We start from the raw sequence: 14,697 nt of genomic DNA on the forward strand, positions 1-14,697 counted from the left end.
TAACAGAGTAGCCTTCCCCAAATTTTTCCCAACTAGTACTACTAGGAGAATCATCCATCTCAAGTGTGCCTGTGCACATTGCTGAGTACAGTCCTGACCTCAGTAGAAGCAGTGAGTCATTGCCACATCAGTATAGAAAGAGATGGTAGGGGGTTGGCTAGTGAGGAAAAAGTGGTTTTTGTCCTCAAGCTACTAGGACCAATCCTTCTAATCCATTTCCACAGATTTCAAAGAAAGAAATATCTAAGGAATTGAGACAAAAGCCATCGGAGAGCCTCCTCTGGTCTTCTAAGAGCTAGTACTACCAAAAGAAGCCCATATTACTTCCATTCTGACCACATCTTGCAATTCCCGATCTGTGTCCTCAAAAACTTCATGGTCACCAGCAGTGCTTCTCTCCATATAGACAGGAGGCACAGCCATGATAAAAACTCACTTTCACTTCTCTGGCTGGCCCCTGAATCAGACAGCCAAGAAGGAACCTCTAGCCTGAGAGACGTTTCTGAAGCTAGAGTTCCACCTGGTTCCCAAACGTGCTCTTGTAACTTTTGGCACCTAGCAAGGCTAGGCTCTTCCATACTTGGGGTATAGTAAAAGTACATAGTAAGAGCATTGATCACAAGTTCCATAAAAGTCTATGATCTTACAAATTATGTTAGCAGTTCTAATTACCCACGCAATTACTAAGTGGTCAAAGAGACCAGGAAGACATGACTGAGAAAGGAAAGGTCGACCTACAGTCTTTACATCTCTGGCTGCTTCCTTCAAAGGGACCTTGACTGCCTCTTGGCATTGGCAGGTAGGTATAAACCCTCAATAAGGTTCGCCTTTTGGGGCTGCCTTCAGTTATTATGAGGTACTAAAAAACCACAGAGCAGGACTCATCACTTGCTTCATGCATGGTGTGTCATTCGTTCACACAAGCACACCCGTAGAGTAAGTAAAGTAGAAAATGTGCATACTGAGACAGCAGAAAGGCTGGAGTTCTGAGTGTTCTTATCTTGTCCTGAAGATACCGGACAAGCCCCCAAGATAACTACTTATGGTGAATAATGTCAGATTTGTGATTTCTGAAGAAGTTTTAGCTTCAGGATCAGGAGCCAGGCTTGATCACTCAACAACTTTTATGTGGCAGAGTTTTATTAAAGTAAGAAAAGGTACAGAGAAAGCTTCTGACATAGACATCAGAAAGGGGATGGAGAGTGCCCCCCTCCAACCCCACTAGTGTTAGCAAGGGAGTTACATACTTTCTAAATTAGTTATTACAATAAATGAAAAGAATATCTCAAATCTGTGAAGATCTTACTAGACTTATTTCCATAGTTTATAGTTTAAGATAACAAGATTGTCCAGAATATTTTCAGGAAGGAGAAGCTATCCTCAGGCAGGATCCATTGTTGTTATATAATCCTTGACGTTACGTGACATGACGTGAAGTTACTCAGTCATGTCCGACTCTTTGCGAACCCATGGACTCTCGCCCACCAGGCTCCTCCATCGATGGAATTTTCTAGGCAAGAGTACTGGAGTGGGTTGCGATTTCCTTCTCCAGGGAATCTTCCAGACCCAAGGATCGAACCAGGATCTCCCTCATTGTGGGCAGATGCTTTACCATCTGAGCCACCAGGGAATCCTTAGCAGAGTTTAAACCGAGTTGTTTGTTGTGTAATCATCAGTTCTGGGCTTAAAGAAAACCAAACAAACAAACTGTTTATGTGACTAACACTGAGGAATGAAGAGGAAAAAAAGACGTTTGTTCTTTCCTCCTCCTTGAGAATTTCAGACCCCTATCCCCTCCTCAAGACCCCCAGACCCCTCTCCTTGGGGATCCCTGAACACCTTATCAACCTGCCTAGAAACTGACTCTCTCTTTCTCAATGGAACATGGAACATTCTCCAGGATAGACCACATCTTGGGCCAAAAATCAAACCTAAGTAAATTTAAGAAAATTAAAATCATATCAAGCAGCTTCTTTGACCATAAGGCTATAAGAATAGATATCAATTACAAGGGGGGGGGACTGTAAGAAATGCAAACACATGGAGATTAAACAATACGTTTCTAAATAACCAACAGGTTACTGAAGAAATCAAAAGGGACATTAAAAAAAAAATCTAGAAACAAATGGCAATGAAAACGTGACAACTCAAAACCTATGGGATACAGCAAAAGCAGTCCTAAGAGAGAAGTTTATAGCAATACAATCCTACTTCAAGAAAAAAGAAAAGTATCAGATAGACAGCCTAACTTTACACCAAAAGCAACTGGAAAACAAAGTACAACAACAACAACAACAACAAAAAATTAGTAGAATGAATGAAATCATAAGGAACCCAGCAGAAATAAATGAAAAAAATAAATGAAAGAAACAAGAGAGAAGAATCAAATCAACAAAATTAGAAATGCAAAAGGAGAGGTTGCAACAGATAATGCAGAAATACAAAGAATTATAAGAGACTTTTATGAACAATTATATGGCAATAATGGAGAAGGGAATGGCACCCCACTCCAGTACTCTTGCCTGGAAAATCCCATGGATGGAGGAGACTGGTGGGCTATAATCCATGGGGTTGCTAAGAGCCTGACACGACTGAGCAAATTCACTTTTACTTTTCACTCTCATGCATTGGAGAAGGCAATGGCAACCCACTCCAGTGTTCTTGCCTTGAGAATCCAAGGGATGGGGGAGCCTGGTGGGCTGCCATCTATGGGGTCGCACAGAGTTGGACATGACTAAAGTGACTTAGCAGTAGCATATGGCAATAAAATGAGTAACCTGGAAGAAACTGACAGATTCTTAGAAAAGTTCAATTTTTTAAGACTGAAACAGGAAGAAATAGAAAGCAATTATAGCAGTCAGAGAATAAAAAGAAATAAAAGGAGTCTATATTGGAAAAGAAGAAATAAACCTTTCACTGTTGGCAGATTATATAATACCATACATAGAAAATCCTAACGATAGTATCAGAAAATTACTAGGGCTAATCAGTGAATTTAGCAGAGCTGCAGAATACAAAATCAATAGACAGAAATCACTTGCATTTCTGTATACTAACAATAAAAAACAGAAAGAGAAATTAAGGAATCAATGCCACTCACCATTGCAACAAAAAGAATTAAATAAATTTAATAGGAATAATTTTACCTAAGGAGACAAAATCTTTGTACACAGAAAGTTATGAGACACTAAAGAAAGAAATCAGGACAACATAAACAGATGGAGAAATAGTCCAGGTTTCTGGGTAGGAAGAATCAATATTGTGAAAAATGACTATATTACCAAAGACGATCTACCAATTCAATGCTATCCTTATCAAATTACCAATGACATTTTTCACAGAACTAAAATAAAAAAAAATTCACAGTCCATATGGAAACACAAAAGACCCCAAACGGCTAAAGCAGTCTTGAGAAAGAATGGAACTGAGGAATGAAACTTCCTGACTTCAGGTTATACTACAAAGCTACAGTCATTAAGACAGTATGGTGCTGGCCCCAAAACAGAAATATAGACCAATGGAAAAAAGATAGAAAGCCCAGAAATAAACTCATGCACTTTTGGTTACCTTATTTTTGACAAAGGAGGCAAGAATATGCACTGGGAGACAGACTGCCTCTTCAATAAATAGTGTTGGAAAATGGGACAGCTACATGTAAAAGAATGAAATTAGAACACTTTATAACACCATACAGAAAGGTAAACTCAAAATGGATTAAAGACCTAAATGTAAGACCAGAAACTATTAAACTCTTAGAGGAAGAACACTCGATGACATAAATCAAAGCAAGATCCTCTATGACCCACATCCTAGAGTAATGGAAATAAAAACAAAAGTAAACACTTGGGACCTGATTAAACTTAAAACCTTTATAGCAAAGGAAACTATAAGCAAGGTGAAAAGACAACCCTCAGAATGGGAGACAATAATAGCTAATGAAACAACTGACAAAGGATTAATTTCCAAAATATACAAGCAGGTCATACAACTCAACATTAGAAAAACAAACAACCCAATGAAAAAGTGGGAAAAAGACCTAAACAGATATTTATCCAAAGAAGACATACAGATGGTTAACAAGCACATGAAAATATGCTCAACATTGCTCATTATTAGAGAAATACAAATCAAAACTGCAAAGAGATATGACCTCACACCCGTCAGAATGGCCATCATCAAAAAGTCTATGAACAATAAATGCTGGAGACGGTGTGGAGAGAAGGGAACACTCTTGCACTGTCAGTGGAAATGTAAATTGATACAACCTCTATGTAAGACAATAGGAGATTCATTAAAAAAACTAGGGAAAAAAAAAAAAAAAGCACCATATGACCCAGCAATCCCACTCCTAGGCAAATACCCTGAGGGAATAAAAATTTAAAAAGACGCATGTATCCCATTGTTTGTTGCAACACTATTTACGATAGTTAGAACATGGAAGCAACCTAGATGTCCATCAACAGATGAATGGATAAAGAAGCTGTGATTCATATACACAATGGAATATTTCTAAGCCATCACAAAGAATTCAATTGAGTTAGTAAAAATTGAGGTGAATGAACCTGGAACCTATTATACAGAGTGAAGTTAGAGAAAGATAGATATATTCTTACACATATATATGGAATGTAGAAAAATAGTACTGAAAAATTTATTTACAGGGCAGCAATGGAGAAAAAGACATAGAGAATAGACTTATGGATATGGGGAGAGGGTGAGATAAATGGAAAGAGTAATATGGAAACTTATATTACCATATGTAAAATAGATACCCAACGGGAATTTGCTCTATGGCTCAGGAAACTCAAACACAGGCTCTGTATCAACATAGAGGGGTGGGATGGGGAGGAAATTGGGGGGGGGATGTTCAAAAGGGAGGGGATATGTGTATACCTATGGCTGATTCATGTTGAGATTTGATAGAATACAGCAAAATTCTGTATAGCAATTATCCTTCAATAAAAATAATAAATAAATTAAATGTTAAAAAAATAAAGATTGTTTAGGTTTTATGACACTTAGGTTTACATCTCCCTCTATTTTGGACTCTAGAAAGACAAGACTCCTTATTTTTCCAGGCTCCAATTTACAACCATCTATTAAATAATGGGAAGGCAACTTCTGAATACTTTCCTTTCCTTAGTAGAAATAGAGAAATTACATTGTCCTTAAGATTCTGTATTGAGAGTACTTTTGTTTAGAAAATATATATCAGGAATAAATCATATGAAAGTATACTCAATATTGCAAATTATTAGGTAAATAAAAAGAACGAAATTCTACCATTTGCAACACCATGGTTGGACAAAGGGAATGTGCGTTATGTGCGTTAGTTGCTCAGTCGTGTCCGACTCTTTGCGACCCCATGGACTGTAGCCCACCAGGCTCCTCTGTCCAAGGGATTCTCCAGGCAAGGACACTGGAGTGGGTTGCCATGCCCTCCTCCAGGGGATCTTCCCAACTCAGGGAGTGAACCCAGGTCTCCCACATTGCAGGCAGATTCTTTACCATCTGAGTCACCAGGGAAGCCCTTGCTTAGAGAAATAAATGAGAGAAAGACAAAAAATGAAACAAATGATTGCATATAACAAAACAGACATAGACTCATGGATATAGATAGCAGACTAATGAACACCAGTGCAGAAGGAAAGGGATGAGGGGCAGGATAGGGTGCTTATGGGATTAACTGGTACAAATTGCTGTGTTTGCCAAGAGCTGAAGCAAATTACTATATACCCTTGAAAAAAGAATCTGCCTGTCAATGGAGGAGACATAAGAGATATGGGTTCAACCCCTAGGTTAGGAAGATCCCTTGGAGAAGGGCATGGCAGCTCACTACAGTATTCTTGCCTGGAGAATCCCACTGAAAGAAGAGCCTGGTTGGCTGCCATATAGCCCACATGATCGCAAAGAGTTAGACAAGACTGAGGCAACTTAGCACACACACTCATGCTTTACCAGTCTCCCTTAATGTACTTAACCATGTTACACTTGTTGTTGTTCAGTGGCTAAGTGGTGTTCCACTCTTTGCACCCTCATGAACTATGGCACAGCAGGCTTCTCTGTTCTCCACTATCTCCTGGAGTTTGCTCAGATTCATGTCCATTGAGTCAGAGATGCTATCTAACCATGCTATCCTTTGCCAATTACCAAAATAATAAATTGACATTAGTATAATAACATTAATAAACAGTAGGCTTTATTTGGATTTCACCAGAATTTCCTTCAATGTCATTTCTTTCTAATCTAGTATTTAATCCAGAATACAATATTATATTTAATTCCCATGTCCCCTTAGTATCCTCCACTATGATAATTTCTTAGTCTTTCATTGTTTTTCATGACCTTCACTTTTTTGAATAGTACTGGTTGGATATTTTATAGAATTCTCTATATTTGAATTTTTCAGATGTCTTCTCATGATTAGACTCAGGTTATAGATCTTTTTGAATTCTATACAAGGGAAGTGCCCTTCTCATTAAACTATGTAATTTGGGACACAAGAACCTGAATTTTACTAGTGATGTTAACACTGAGTAATATTAAGATTGTGTCTGTCAGATAACTATTTTTCCCTTTCCACACAATACTTTGTAAACATATACTTTTTCCACACCATATTCATTAGAAGTATGTTATTAATACTAAGTCTAGTTCACTGCTCATGGGAGTAAAATTAAGAACCGACACCAGGAGAGACAATTATCAAAGACTATAGGTAAAGACATGTCAAAATATGTTAAAAGATATATGAAGACATGTTAAAATAACGATTGAGATTAATAAATATTATTTGGCAAATGCTATGTAAATATCATGTTTCTTCTTAAAGCTTCACTCTTTATTTATATTTATTGGCTGATTAAAGTATACTTTGGACTTCCTGGTGGCTGACATGGTTAAGAATCTGCCTGCAGTGTGAGAGACCCAGGTTTGATCCCTGGGTTGGAAAGATCCCCTTGAGAAGGGAATGGCTACTCACTCCAGTATTCTTGCCTGGAGAATTCCATGGACAGAGAAGCCTGGTGGTCTACAGTCCTTGGGGCTGCAAAGAGTTGGTCACAACTGAATGACTAACATTTCACTTTCATAGAATACTTTACTGATTGTACACAACAAGACAGGGGTTTTTGAGCCCCTCTCCTTCTCTAAGACGATGGGATAGACACTGATAAAATGGGTCGTTTTTCAACTTTTTTGTTTCAAATTTGTCAACAGTGACAGATTTTCTCTTGTTCTTTTATTAAAAGTTTTATGCATCAATCCTGGTTAAAGAAAGTTAAAATAAAAGCCTATTAATCTATAGCAAAAAAAAAAAAAAGAAAGAAAGAATGGGGGATTTTCAAGAATACTGGAACACTGAGTTTGGACAAAAGACTCTCTGAAATCTGAAGGGCTCTCTCTTCCTCTCAAAGTAATAGGACTAGTGGTCCAGGAGGGTCTTAACCCTTAGAGGCCTTCAGAACCATAAGGTCCATCACACTATTGGTATTTCCAAACAAACATTAGTTTTAATATTTATCAGTGGTTTTCACTTATAAGACTTATTGCTGAAATGTTCTAATGACTTTCTATTTCTTTGGTTTATTCAATATTTTTGCATTTAAATGTTGAAACACATTTGAACATGAAGAGCTCTTTCTGATTGGCTCTCATGTCCATATGACATGGAAAGACTCAATTCCTGGTTAGAAATCTGTGTAGTTTTTCAGGCCTGATTATAGGCAATGATAAAGACTTTAGCTGGAAGGTCTCATGGGGGAATTCTGCCCTCTTGACCCCAGACCCAGGCTAGAGCCAATGCACTGCAGTCTCTGAAGGAAGTTGCAGTCAAGGACTCAGGCACTTCTGGCCTAGCAAATGGTTAACATATTTTGATTCTTAAGTCATTAGCATGTTTATATTAATGTCTCTTCTGCCTTGGACAGAAGTCTTCTTCAATTGTACGTAATGAAGCCTGCTTTTGAGGACAGGGAAGGAGTGGGAGAGAAAGGAGGAGAGGCTTTAAGCCCCTTTTCCTCTTCTTGATGTACTGAATTCTTTTTCACTCCAAGTTCTCCCTGTTGGGCCTTCTTTCCCAATTCTAGGGTCAATAAAACTGTCAGAGACTATTGTTTGGAGTTTCCTTAACAGTGAGGGGACACCCACATTTGTATTGATCCACTGAGCCTTCAGCCAGTGGAATTTTGTAGACAGATTGTTAGAGGAATTCTGGAGGAAAAGTGATGGAAATCTGGTCTAAGTTCCATATAGTATCATAAATGAGACCTTGAGTTTTGTATGTTTCAGTCATGACTCAGACTAGTGAGTTTAGTTCAGTTCAGCCACTCAGTTGTGTCCGATTCTGTGAGACCCCCATGGACTGCAGTACACCAGGCTTCCCTGTCCTTCACCAACTCCTGGAGCTTGCTCAGACTCATGTCCATCGAGTCTGTGATGTCATCCAACCATCTCATCCTCCGTCGTCCCTCTCACCTCCCACCTTCAATCTTTCCCAGCATCAGGGTCTTTTCCAGTGAGTAAGTTCTTCACATCAGGTGGTCAAAGTATTGAAGTTTCAGCTTCAGCATCAGCCCTTCCAAACTTGAGAACCCCATGAATAGTATGAAAAAGCAGACTAGTGGGGTTACTAGCTAATGGATATTCCAGGATTCATGTAATGCTGTGGAGACTAGAATTCCAGGGAGAAGAGTGAAGAGAACTTGCTTACCAAATCAAGTATTCAGGTGAGACTGTAGAGCTAAAAAAGACCAAATAACTAAAGGCCACACCCTAGGTTATAACCTATTACTAAGACAAAACCGAAATAAATGTACAGAATAAAACATAAAACTATAGCTGGGAAGGACAAAGGGATCTACCAGTATGAGAACTGGATGCAAAAACAGTACTCAATACCTCTGAAAGCAGTACAACATCAGTAGCATCCATACTGTCTAAAGTATTAACAAAATGCTAGACATACATAGTAGAAAAATGTGACTATTACTAACACTACTGCCTCTTAGTATAGACTCCAAGAAGACTTGGAAGTAATAGTGAACTTAGACTATTATATAGATTATGATATTAAGGATTCATGTAAAAATTCCAAACACAAATAATAAAATTACGACCCTGTATGCAAGACAGGGAAAGAGACACAGATGTGTATAACGGACTTTTGGACTCAGAGGGAGAGGGAGAGGGTGGGATGATTTGGGAGAATGACATTCTAACATGTATACTATCATGTGAATTGAATCGCCAGTCTGTGTCTGACGCGGGATGCAGCATGCTTGGGGCTGGTGCATGGGGATAACCCAGAAAGATGTTATGGGGAGGGAGATGGGAGGGGGGTTCATGTTTGGGAATGCATGTCAGAATTAATGATTTTAAAATTAAAAAATAAATAAATAAATTAAAAAAATAATTGAAACAAAACAAAAAAAATATAATAGATGGAAAAAAGATATGAAATAGCAATTTGATCAACAAAAATAATGCATATAAGGAAGAAGATTATATAGATAAACTAACTGGCCCTAATGCAAAATGACTGAATTGTCAAATGCTTCATATACATTAAGGCTATATTGAATAATTAAAATTACCTTGGCCAAAATAATTATGTTATATGTTTAAATATTTATGAGATTGTTTCAATTCTACATTATTCTTTTAAAACCCAGGCAGAATTTTAATGCATATGTTTTTATTTTTAAATATATTGACTGTCCAAAGTATTCAGAAGTATGTATTATGCTCTGGTAATTATTTTGCTTTATTCTGATGAATTTTCAAGTTTGTCTAAATAAGGCAAACAGTAAAGCTTCCAATGATATAAATAATAATTTGACAGTAGTACTATTTTGATTTGTTTGCTTTTATTACCCATAAATAGAGAATGAAGAAAAGTAACTACAAGATTTATTTTCTTGAACTTATGTAAATTAATTGCAGGTTTCAGTTGTTTATGAAAATTCCATTGCTACATTATACTACTACTACTACTAAAATATTAAGGTAGATATATTTCTAATGTAAAAATATTATGATTGTGTTTTGAAAATATTTAAAACCTTTCTCAAACTAAATATTGTATTCTAACACTGGTTTTGTCCTTTTCCTTCAAAATCAGACCAGACTGTTCACAATTCAAACAGAAGTAATTTTATTTTCAGATTAAAATGTTGTCATTCATAAATACAACAAATGTGCGTAATAGTATTCATTAAAGGAAAACCTATATTAAAATAAACTATTACAATTCCTATTGAAAAACTAACATATAGTAAACTCAATCATAATCACCAGTTGCAACTTGCAGGAAATTGCACTAACATGGCACTAGAGAAGATCAAGCAAAAAAAAAAAAAAAAAGAAGAAAGAAAAAAATAATTCATTTAGTTTAGTGTATTGTTTCCTTTCAATTTGGAATCATCCTCAGTTCCTTCAGTTACTGCTGCATTCATTTCTTGATCATCTAGTCTCAGGTATTTGGGGAGTAGATGATAAGTGTCTTCACCACTTTGACCTCTCTTGGTTAAACTTCATCATTTAACATTAAACTCTGTGTCCTGCTGGCCAAACCCAAGCTGTATTTAAGACTTCCATCTTTGGCACTTGATGAGACCCAGGTCTTCCTGCTTTCTTTTTGCTTCACTAAAATTATTTCCTCCTCAGTTTTTTTGTGTTGCTTAGCTTGTGAAGAAGTAGAATTATTCAACTTGAATAGTTAACAGGAAAAATGTTTTCATATCATGTATATGGCATTCAAATAAAGTAATTGGACTAAGAATATCTCTTTTGAAAAAGCTATGAAAATTGAGTTGGGGAAGAGAGGTGGGAGGGGGGTTCAGGATTGGGAACTCATGTACACCCGTGGCAGATTCATGTCAATGTATGACAAAACCAATAAGCATTGTAAAATAAAATTAAAAAATAAATAAATAATTTTGTTTTAAAAATGAAAGAGCTATGAAAATTGAGTTCATTAAACTGAAAATCACAAAAGTAAAGTTGAAAAAGACAGGAGGAAATTATTAAAGAGCTATTTCTGTGGGAAGACAATAGGTCTCTATTCTGTAATAGGATCCTACCAATTAAGCCAAGGATGGGAAGAAATGTATTTCTTTGCATCCTAAATAGAATTTTTAATATTTGATTTTGTAAATTATTTTCAATGCAGTAGATTTTTCATTATTATTATCACATTAACTGTGTGATTATCAGTCTAGACAAATGTGGAAGTGATGGTCATTCTGTTACTAGCACAGCTTCCACTGGTAAAGAAGATATTTCATTGTCTCTGGTGGCAGGGATACAGTAATGCTGTTCTACCAGTTCTACTCAGAGAAGAAACTATGGTGAGCCTATTCAGTTTCTTTGATTTTTACTCCTTCTATGCAAGATATATGATCAATACCAAAAGCATAGATGAGTTATAGAAAGAATTGGAATTTATAATTATTTAATGCTACTTTGAAAGAAATCCTTTCCTATCTTTCATAAACAAAATCAACAAAATCACCAGATTGATTTTGACACTCAATCCACCTTCTCAAGACCAGATCCTCTTATTGATATTTTGGAATAAATACTAAAATCGATCACTACCAGAAATTTCAGCTCTTTGAATTAGTTGTATTCCTTTAAGCTGTCTATTTAAAACACAGAGGTGACAAACTAATAATTCTGTTTTAACAAGATCAGTTAAATTCCCTGATACAATTTAAAGGATTTAAACCTATTTCTCAATATAAATTATAAAACACAAAGTAATTCTGGAGAACAATTTTAGTAGAATAGTTAAGTTTTACAATTTCACTACATTAAAATACATTTCATGGATTATGACTCAAATATCTATTTTTAAGATTCTCCCACATATTCCTCTCATCTATTAACTTATCCTGATTTTTTTCTTTTAAGAAATTGTGTGAATACTACAGTCTAATGTAGCTTGAGTAAGATAGTCTAGAGAGAGAATTTTTAAAAATTGAATTGATAATGCTGACTGAAAAGTGAATACACCGTGTGCATATACACATATATATGTGTATATACATGTGTGCATATATATACATATCTATATATATAGATATAGATAGACATATATATCTATCACATACCTATCATCTGTCTATACGTCTAATCACTGTGTGGTAGACTAAACTAGTGTTCAGGAAAATAAACTGAGAGTAAATCGCAACAATTAGACAACATATCACCCAGTAAAAAAATGAAATATTATTCATTCCTGGAAGCAGAAAAAGCACACTCATTTTTAAATTTTTCTTAGTCTATCCTTTTATTTTTTTAGTATTTAAAACAAAATTTCTAACTTTAATCATTGTTCTTTTAAATATTGTTTGTCCAGCTCTACTTTGCTTGTAACATCTTACCTTTACAGGCTGCAATGGTATGCTACTAGTTGCACAATATTTTAATATGGCTTAAAAGATTAATACTGCACATTATCTGACTTCTTTTTTTTTTAGTTGAGATTTTGGATATCATCCCAGTTATTTATTTTATGATACATAAGTGTTGCAGAAAACGTTTTAAGGGAATCAATCATAAATATTCTGGCATTTGGCTTATTATTTTTCAGAGTAAAAACTTCAAGTAATCTTTCCCCATTTTGGCTGCAGTTGATCCTATTTTTACAGGGGTTTCAGCAGAGTTTTGTAAGCTTTGAAGATGATAGGTGTCATGTAATGAATATTATTTATAGTCTCAAGTTAGTCATTTGCACATGCACTTTATGTATTTAATATTACTGAAATCAAAACTACATAAACATGAGTTATCTTTATAAACTGTTCTATGTGCCTCATTCCTTATGGCAACTTAATGCAGTGATGCTTTATACCACACCAAGCTGCAAATGTTTGTTAACTCTCAATTATTTTATTGAAGTAAGCAGATTTCTGACAACCATCTGTTTAGAGTGTACTTGCTTCTGTTAATAAATCCATTTGAAAGTGAAATAGTCATTAAAGCAAGGAAGTAAGCACAGCATCTCTGGGAAGTTGGAGCTATATATATTTTGTGACACATCCTGTGCAATGTTAGTTTTAGAGGCATAAAATGAGTGCAGAATTTCTGATTAAAAAAAGAGCTTTATTTATATGGCTCTTATACAAATATCATCTTTAAGGTAAACCAATGAGGAATATATCTTAGTCTTAAAATTTACATAATTTGCATTAGCACCAAAAAAGTATAATGAAGCATTAACAACTTTTTTACTCTAAATATTTTGCGTTTGAACATTTTTAAAAGTTACATTTTCTTTCTCTAGTATCTCCAAATGATATTTAAGGACTATTTGACCATAGCTACCTAATTGCTTTGATATGATTTATAGTAACCTTTCTACACTGCTTTACTCAAGGAGACCATCAATGCTGCAAATTGTATAACTGACTGAGTATATTCACTCAGGAACAGGCGATATAGACTTGCTTGTTAGGAAACAACTTGATCACAAATCAATGTCTGTAGTGCTAATTGTCAGCCTATTCAATTGCTTTTGATATTTAAAATCATTGTTTATCATGTTTTCAATGGAATCTTTATGTAATTCTTATATCTCCTGGTTTGCTTTCAAAGAGCCTCTTATTGTTCCTATATTTTCTTCTTCTACTTTAGTGACGTTTTAGGTCTGAAAGATCATTTTCAGAACTTGCCAAGGTGAATTTTTATGCATTCTAAATTCTATACTTATTTAGATTATCTGGAACACAACCTCTCAATTTGACTAAAAATAACAATGAAAACTCTATTTAGACATTCCCATGTCATATGTTAACAAAAAAATAAAATAAAATAAAAAAGATTTTACAGCTGTTTTTTTTTTCCCCATTAACAACTTAGCCAACCTAAGATAATATTTTATAGTTCTATTCAAGAAAACATATATCTGATAACATAAAATACGGCTTTTCTATGGACAGGGAAAATTTCAAAGGATGCTCACACACTCTAACTGGAACATGAGCCTAAATCCCTTGACAGAGATGTTTCCTTAACCTAATCAAATTCTTGCTGCTTATAGATCGGGAGGATAGAAGATCCTCTTTGCTTCTTTAAATATAAAGATAAGGCTGGCCTTGAAAATTGAAGAAAAAATTTCTCATACTCAGTCGTGTCCAATTTTGCAACCGCAAGGACTGTAGCCTGCTAGGTTCCTCTGTCCATGAGAGTCTCCAGGCAATAATACTGGAGTGGGTTGCCATTTCTTCTTTGGGGGATCTTTCTGACCCAGAGATACAACCTGTGTCTCCTTTTCCAAACTGAATTAATATCCTTGTCTTTAAAACACAAGTATTTGTTGCAAGAAGGGTCTGTAGGAATATCAGCAAGAATATTTTCATTGTCCCAACATCATCAAGTACATGAAGGTTTAGAGTAAAAACCAAGGAAGGGTCTCATGGTAGAACTTCAGTTCAGTTCAGTTGCTCAGTCGTGTCTGACTCTTTGCAACCCCATGAATCGCAGCATGCCACGCCTCCCTGTCCATCACCAATCTACACCAATTGTGCTACAATCACCATCTGCAGTGATTTTGGAGCCCCCCCCCCAAAAAAAAAGTCTGACATGTTTCCACTGTTTCCCCATCTATTTCCCATGCAGTGATGGGACTGGATGCCATGATCTTCATTTCCTGAATGTTGAGCTTTAAGCTAAATTTTTCACTCTCCTCTTCTA

The sequence above is a fragment of the Ovis aries genome, chromosome 10, assembly GCF_016772045.2.
Source record: "Ovis aries strain OAR_USU_Benz2616 breed Rambouillet chromosome 10, ARS-UI_Ramb_v3.0, whole genome shotgun sequence".
NCBI lineage: Eukaryota > Metazoa > Chordata > Mammalia > Artiodactyla > Bovidae > Ovis > Ovis aries.